Here is an 8,764-nt window from a genome sequence, read left to right as displayed (position 1 = left end):
GAAATTGTATTGGTTGTTCAGATGGCTATAACAAACATCACAGCCTGGGTGGCTTAAACAACAGGAATTTATCTCAGTTCTTACAGTTCTGGAGGCTGGAAATCCAAGATCAAGGTGTGGGTAGAGTTGGTTTCTCCTGAGGCCTCTCTCCTTGACTTGCAGATGGCCGATTCCCCCTGTGTCCTCATGCAACCTCCTCTCTGTATGTGTCTGTGTCCTAATCTTCTTTTCTTATATGGACACCAGTCAGATTGGATTAGAGCCCACTCTAGTGACCTTGTTTTAAGTTAATCACCTCTGGAAAGACCATATCTTCAAATACAATCACATTCTGAGATGTTGAGTGTTAAGACTCCAACAGATGGATTTTAAGGGACACAATTCAGCCCATAACAGGAAGTAAGACATTTTTCCAGGAGTCTGCAGTATGAGGGAGCAAAGGTCTTCCCTGAAATAGACAAACATCACACCTGGAGTCTGGAGGAGGACTAACTCCAGTGAACATGGAGGGAAGCTCCCAGAGTGCAGGGCAATTGAGCTGGACTAGGGTCCATGACCCAGGCCATGAGGAAGGGGGGGTATGCCTGTGGTATAGAGGGCTCTCAGATGCAGGAGGTCTGAAAGACTGATTCAGAGCAGACAGATTAGACCAAATGTCAGACTGAGAGCCAAGGTTCAGGCCTGCAGTTCTCAGACCTCTGCTTCTAGAGTCATCTCACAGCACCCTCCTCACCTGTCCCCATGGCCCCATTCTCCCAATATGAAGGGGTCCAACCCACTGCCTACCTCCATGGCCCCTAATCCCATGAGAAACTGCTCCCTCTGTTCAAGTCCCCAAGATAGCCCACTCTGAGTTATCCATATACTTATGGTAGCTGGACCCTCGTGTCACCTTTTCTACTTAGATAACCCAGGACCTAGTGACCACGCAGTAAGCCTTGACTCAATGTCCTAGGTCACCCTTCCTGCCAATCTTCCTGACACAGGGACCTTGTGAAGCCCTAGGACCTCAGTAGGCCTCACAATGCACCCGCCCCAGCCTTCAGAACCCATGAGAAAGTGGGAGTGCTCCCATTCAGCACATACTCAGTATGGACCAGATGCCAAAGGGTTCAGTACAAATTCTTTCCAGTCCGGGCATTTCCCAAATATTCTGGACCCTCAGCAGGAGGTGGATATGAATGGTCTTACATGCCCATTAACACTGGGATCTTGCTGGCTTGAGTCAGGAACTTGCATAGGGACTCCCTTTCCAATCTAATCTTGGGAGGCCTCAAGAAACTGCCTTCTCAATGTCTGCACTTGTATAGGCATTGCTGGCAGTCCCTGTCTCTGGCCGTCCCTCTGGCTGGACCTTCACCAGGGTGGCACCACTATGCATAGCTGGGCACCCACCACCAGCATCAGCCCTTAAGAGCTCTGCTGTCTCTGGAAGGATAATGAATCTTCTCTTCCTTGGTGGTGAACTCAGTTATGGGGTCTCGGGCAGGGTGGCTCAGGCCCCTGGATGTCAGTGAGTTACCAAGACAGCAAATGGTTCTCACACGTTCTCCGGAAGGTCAGGGAGCTCTGGCAGTGCAGCTGAAGTGTTAGCCACTCCACTGCTCCTGACCTACTCTGCCCCAAAATGTGGCAGCTTTAGGCAGGCTATGCCTAGGGTCTGGCTTTCACACACACCCTATTTCTGGAGTTAGGTGATTCTCTGCCCCTCTAATGTTTTCACACCTCTAACCAAGGGATCCCAACACATACCTCGTACACAAAGAGATCGATCAAGTTTTAGCTTCTGCCCAGCCAGTTTTCCTATTACCTGAAACAAACCTAGTGCTCAGTATTCTGGTTTAGTTACTTTTAAAAGATAAACTGAAACCTAGTAGGGTTAAGTAGCTTTTCAGAGATGATGTAGGTAGTAAGTAGTGGAACAAGAATTCAAATCTAAATCTCCCTTGAGAGAGCTTAAACATCTTTGGTCCTGCAGGCTGCACCCAGATGCCTGTTACCCTGTCTGACCTTGCCTCAGACACCTGGGAAAGTCTTACTCTGACCTGTCCAAAGAGTGAGCCCCTGAATTCAACTCCCAAACAGAGAGAGTAAGGTAGGGGTAGAGATCATATCCAGAGTGGGTGAAAAGGGCTGAGCAGAGAAGATAAGAAGCCAGCAAGCCTGGGAGCTGGGCCTGGAGAGGCACTAACATTGTTGGTGGGGAGAGGGACTTCAAAGGTCTGCCACTGGGGACCTTGCCAGTGGTGCACAGGCATGGGTTGCTGGCTCTCATTGCCAAAGTCAACCCAAGACAAACTATGGAACTGAGGAGGGAGTGGGGGAAAAAACCCACAAGAATTAGAGGCTTTCTGTTTTTAGTCTGCAGTATAAGTTAACTGGAAGTCATTGTTCCTATTGTCAAAGCAAGAAAAAAAAATGGAACAAACTGAAAGTTAACAACTCTTTATAGCCATCAGAAAATCAAGGTCAAGAGTAAAATAGTATCCTTAAAATTGGAGAGACAGGCAGATACAGAGATTCACAGTTTACTCGAGTGAAGCCAGCTGTCAGAGCCAGTCCAGTACTGGTGTAGGAAAACTTACATTGTAATTGATGAAGTCCTAGAGGTTTAGTGTGTGAATGAGTTTGCCAGTTAAAACTCCAGGGGGTCCAGTCACAGGGGGACCCCATACCTTCACGAGTTTTTCCTCCAGGAAACTTATTGGTTCTCAGACTGTAAATCAGAGAAAATCTCATTCTGCTTCCCATAGGAGGAGGGAGAATATAATCATTTTAAATATAGCCAGAGCATCCGCTCTACTTTAAAAAAGCCTACCATCACAAAAAATTATTTTACCAGAGCCTAATTTATTGGGATTTTTTTTTTGACAGCCTAACTGCCTTTGCAGAAGAGAAATTCCCAACTCCAGCCTCCTTTAGTCTTTGTGTCCCACCTGGTGGGGAGGGGTATGGGGAGGGTTGTATAGAGAATTTGCAAAAGTCATGGCCCAAGGACACAGGCTCATTAAAGACTGGGACCTAATCATAGACTATAGAATATTTTCTACTCACTCATACCTCTCACCACCACCTCAATAGGGCTCCTGTATAATAGGGAATTACAAACTAAGGAAATCTGTGTCTCAGACCTTATTTACGAAGTCTCTAGGGAAATCCAACAACGGAAGGAAAAAAACAAGTGCATCAGAGGATATTTTAGTCTCTGACTCCCAGTTATGCCAAACAGTAAACACAGTCTAACTACTAGCCAGTCAAACATAAAATCTCACATTTACCTCAGTTTCTTTAACTCAGTACACCATGTCCAGGTTTAAACAAAATTTACAATGCATCATAAAAGATAAAACACACAGTCTGAAGAGACAGAAGCAGATTCGGTTGTGGCAGACATTCTGGAATATTCAGACCAAGAATCTAAAATCACTATAATAAACATACTAAAGACTAATGGAAAAAGTGAGCAACATGCAAGAACAGATGAATAATATAAGCAAAGAGATGGCAAAATCTAAGAAAGAATCAAAAGTAAATGCTAAAAATAAAAAGCACTATAACCAGAATATAAAATGCCTCTGTTGGACTCATCGAATAGACTCGATACAACCAAGGAAATAATTTATGAGCTTAAAGGTAAATCAATAAAAATTTCCGAAAGTAAATTTCAAAAAGAAAAAGTAACAAAATAAAAATGACAAAACAAAATATCCAAGAATTGTAGGATAAATATAAAAGATATAACATATTAGAAGAGAGAAAGGAACTGAAAAAAAACATTTGAATCAAAACTGACAGAAGTTTTCAAAACTAATAACATCCACCAAACCAGATCCAGAGAGTTCAGAGAATACCAAGCAGGATAAACATCAAAAATCTACACCTAGATATGTCATATTTATACTGTAGAAAATCAAAGACAAAGAGAAAATCTTGAAAGACACCACAGGAATAAAATACATACCCACAGAGGTGCAAGGATAACAATTACAATAGATTTCTCTTTAGAAACTGTGCAAGCAAGAATAGAGTGGAGTAAAATATTTAAAATGCTAAAATAAAAAACCTACCATCCTAGCAATCTGTATCCAACAAAATTATCCCTAAAAGTGAAGAAGAAATAAAGACTTTCTCAAACAAAATTTGAAGGATTTGTTGTCAGTAGACTTGCCTTGCAAGAAATAGTGAAAGAAGTTCTACAGAGGGAAAACAATGTAAGTCAAAATCTCAGATTAACATAAAGAAAGGAAAAGTGTTAGAGAAAGAATAAGTGAAAATAAAAACTTTTATTTTTCTCATCTTAATCACTCTAACAAATAGCAATTTGTTCAAAATAATAACGATGTACTCAGTGACTATAGCTTATGAATAAGTGAAATAAATGACAAGAATATTATAAGAAACAGGATGAAGGAATTGGGAATGCTCTGTTGTAAGGTACCTGCATTCCCTGTGAAGCAGCACAGGCATACTTGGTTTTATTGTGCTTCCCTTTATTGTCCTTCAAAGATATTGTTTTTTACAAATTGAAGGTTTGTGGCAACCCATGTCGAGCAAGTCTATTGGTGCCATTTTCTAACAGCATTTGCTCATTCTGTGTCTCTGCATCATATTTTGGTAATTCTCACTGTATTACAAACTTTATTATTATTATAATATTTGTGATCAATGATCTTTGCTGTTACTATCCAAAGTGTTTTTGGGTGCTTCGAACTGCACCCATAGAAGATGGTGAACTTAATCAAGAAATGTGTGTGCTGTGAGTGGTCCATCAAGTGGGCATTTCCCATTGCTCTCCCTCTCTCAGGCTTCCCTATTCCTCAAGACAAACAATATTGAAATCAGGCCAATTAATAACCCCACAACAGCTTCTAAGTGTGTTCAAGTGAACGTATGAGTTGCATGTCTCTCACTTTAAATCAAACGCTAGAAACTATTAAGCTTTGTGAGCATGTCGAGCTCAAAGACAGTCTCAAATCTAGGCCTCCTGCACCAAATAGCTGACCAAATTATGAACGCAAAGGAGATGTTCTTGAGGGAATTAAAAGTACTACTCCGTGAACACATGAATCATAGGAAAGCAGAAGAGCCTCATACGGAGAAAGTTTTAGTGGTCTGGAAAGATCAAACCAGCCACAACACTCCCCTATGCCAACACCTAATCTAGAGCAAGGCCCTAACTCTCTCCAATTCTGTGAAAGCTGAGAGAGGTAAGGAAGCTGCAGAAGAAAAGTTTGAAGTGAGCAGAAATTGGTTCATGAAGTTTAAAGAAAGAAACCATCTCCATCCGTAACATAAAGTGCAAGGTGAAGCAGCAAATTCTCATGCATAAGACCCCAAATAGCCAAAGCAATTCTAAGAAAAAAATTTATGCCTGGAGGTATCACACTGCCTGACTTCAAATTATACTACAAAGCAACAATAATCAAAACAGCATGGTAATGGCAGAATAACAGACACACAGACCAATGGAACAGAATCGAGAGTCCAGAAATTAACTCCAGTATATACAGGCAAATAATTTTTGACAAAGGAGCCAAAAACATGCATTGGAAAAAAAAAGCCTCTTCAGTAAATGGTGATAGGAAAATTGGAAAGCCACATGCAAAAGAATGAAACTAGACTATCTGTCACCATACATCAAAATTAACTCAAAATGGATCAAATATCTACATATAAGACCTGAAACAATAAATTACATAGAAGAAAACATAGGTACTAAACTCTTGGACCTTGGATTTAGAGAGGATTTTATAAATTTGACCTCAAAGGCAAGGGAAGGAAAAGCAAAAATAAATAAATGAATGGGATTATATCAAACTAAAAAGCTTCTGCGCAGCAAAAGAAATCATCAACAAAATAAAGAGGCAACCTACTGAATGGGTAAAGATATTTGCAAACAATGCCTCCCATAAGCGGCTAATATCCAAAATATATTTAAAAAACTCATACAAGTCAACAACGACAAAACAATCCAATTAAAAAATGAGCAGAGGACCTGAACAGACTCTTCTCCCCCCAAAATCACACAAATAGCCAACAGAGGTATGAAAAGATGCACAACTTCACTAGCTATTAGGGAAATACAAATCAAAACCATAATGAGATACTTTACACCCCGTTAGAATGGCTATCATTAACAGGACAAGGAATAACAAGCATTGGAGAGGTTGTGGGGGAAGAGGAACAATCATACACTACTGGTAAGAATATCGATTGGTGCAGCCACTATGGAAAACAGTATGGAGGTTTCTCAAAAAAAAAATTAAGAATATAATATCCAAATGACCCAGCAATCCCTCTTCTGGGTATCTACCCTCAAAATCCGAAAACATTTATCCGTAAGATATATGCATCCCGATATTTACTGCAGCATTATTCATAGTGGTCAAGACATGGAAACAACTGAAGTGCCCTTCAATAGATAACTAGATAAAGAAGGTGTGGTACATATATATAATAGAATATTAGCCCTGAGAAAAGATGAAATACTGCCATTAGTGACAACATATGTGGATCTTGAGATTGTCATGTTAAGTGAAATAAGTCAGGCAGAAAAATTTGAGAACCATATGATTTCACTCATATGTGGGATATAAAACTGAAAACAACAAACGAGATAAACAAACAAAAGCTCATAGACACAAACAAGTTTAGTGGTTACCAGAGGGAAAGGGGAAAGGAGATACATAAGGATAAAGGGGGTCAAATATATGGTGACTGAAGGAAATTTAACTTTGGGTGGAACACACAATGCAATATACATATGATGTATTATTCAATTGTACACTTAAAACCTATATAATTTTCTTAACCAATGTCACCCCAATAAATTTAATTTTAAAAAAAAAGGTAGTCTAAGAAGTATAAACACACATGTTCATAGCAACACTATTAACAATAGCCAAAAGGTAGAAACAGCCCAACATCCATCAGTGAATAAATGGGTAAACAAATTGTGGTATGCAGATATAGTGAAATATTACTGGAATAAAACGGTGATACATCCTAATGTGTGGATGAATCTTAAAAACATGCTAAAAAGCCAGACAATAAATGTCACATATTAGATTCCATTTATATGAAACACCTAGAAGAGAAAAATTCGTAGAGGATGGGGTAGGGAGGGTATAGGGAACAAGGGCTTAATACATACAGGTTTTCCTGTGGGTTGAGGAAAATGTTGTGGAACTAGACAAATGTGGTGATTGCATAGCATTGTGAATATACTAAAATGCCACAGGATTTTCTTTTTTAACATTTTATTTTACTATTTTTTTTAAGTTTACTGGGGTAACATTGGTTAATATAATTATGATTTACACGTGTACATCTGTAAATTCCATTGTGTGATTATAACTCAGAGTCCAGTTTCCTTCAGCTACCATATATTTGATCCCCTTTACCCACTTCACCCTCCCCCAATGCCCCTATATTTGACACTCTTTACCCTGTCTACCTCTTCCCTCCTGCCCCACCCCCTACCTTCTGGTAACCACTAGTCCATTGTCCATGTCTGTTTGTCCTGTTCATTTGTTGCTTTTAGGTTTATATCCCACATGTAAGTGATATCATGTGATTTTCAACTTTTTCAGTCTGGCTTATTTTGCTTAGCATGAGTATCTAGAGGTCCATCCAGGTTGTCACAAATGGCAGTGTTTCATCTCTTCTTATGGTCAAGTACCATCGCTTCTTTATCCGATCATCTATCAGAGGACACTTTGGTTGTTTCCACATCCTGGCCACTGTGAATAATGCTACTATGAACATAGGAGTGCAAATATCTTTTGGGATATGAGTGTTCAAGTCTTTGGGGTAAATACTCAGTAGAGGGATTGCTGGATCATACAGCAATTGCTGGATCAATTCTTAGTTTTTTGAGGAACCTCCATACTGTTTTCCATAGCGGCTTTACCAATTTGCAGTCCCACCAGCAGTGTATGAGGGTTCCTTTTTCTCCGCATCCTCTCCAACATGTTATTACTTGTTCTGTTGATTATAGCTATTCTAACAAGTGTGAAATGGTATCTCATTGTGTGTGGTTTTGATTTGTATTTCCCTAATAGCTAGCAATGTTGAGCATCTTTTCATATATTTCTTGGCCATTTGTATGTCCTCTAGGGAGAAGTGTCTGTTCAGGTCCCCATTTTTCAATTGGATCGTTTGTTTTTTTGATGTTATTGAGTAGTATGAGTTCTTTGTATATTTTGGATATTAGGCCCTTATCAGAGGCGTCGCTTGCAAATATATTTTCCCATTCAGGTGATTGTCTCTACCTTGCTAACGGTTTCTTTTGCTGAGCAGAAGCTTTTTAGTTTGATGTAGTCCTATTCATTTATTTTTGCTTTTCCTTCCCTTGCCTTTGAGGTCAAATTCATAAAATCCTCTTTAAGTTCAAGGTCCTTGAGTTTCGTTCCTATGTTTTCATTTATGCATTTTATTGTTTCAGGTCTTATACTCAGATCCTTAATCTATTTTGAGTTAATTTTGGTGTGTGGTGATAGACAACAATCTAGTTTCATTCTTTTGAAAGTGACTTTCCAGTTTTCCCAGCACCATTTATTGAAGAGGCTTTCCTTTCTCCACTGTATGTTTTTGGCTTTTTTATTGAAAATTATTTGCCCATATAAATATAGGCTTATTTCTGGACTCTCGATTCTGTTCCACTAACCATGTGTCTGTTTTGCTGCCAATACCATGCCATTTTCATTACTGTCACTTTGTAGTACAATTTGAAGTCAGACAGAGCGATGCCTCCAGCCTCGTT

The sequence above is a fragment of the Pteropus alecto genome, unplaced genomic scaffold (genome assembly GCF_000325575.1).
Source record: "Pteropus alecto unplaced genomic scaffold, ASM32557v1 scaffold260, whole genome shotgun sequence".
Lineage (NCBI taxonomy): Eukaryota > Metazoa > Chordata > Mammalia > Chiroptera > Pteropodidae > Pteropus > Pteropus alecto.
The sequence above is the reverse complement of the archived record's forward strand: the minus strand, read 5'-3'. Positions refer to the sequence as shown.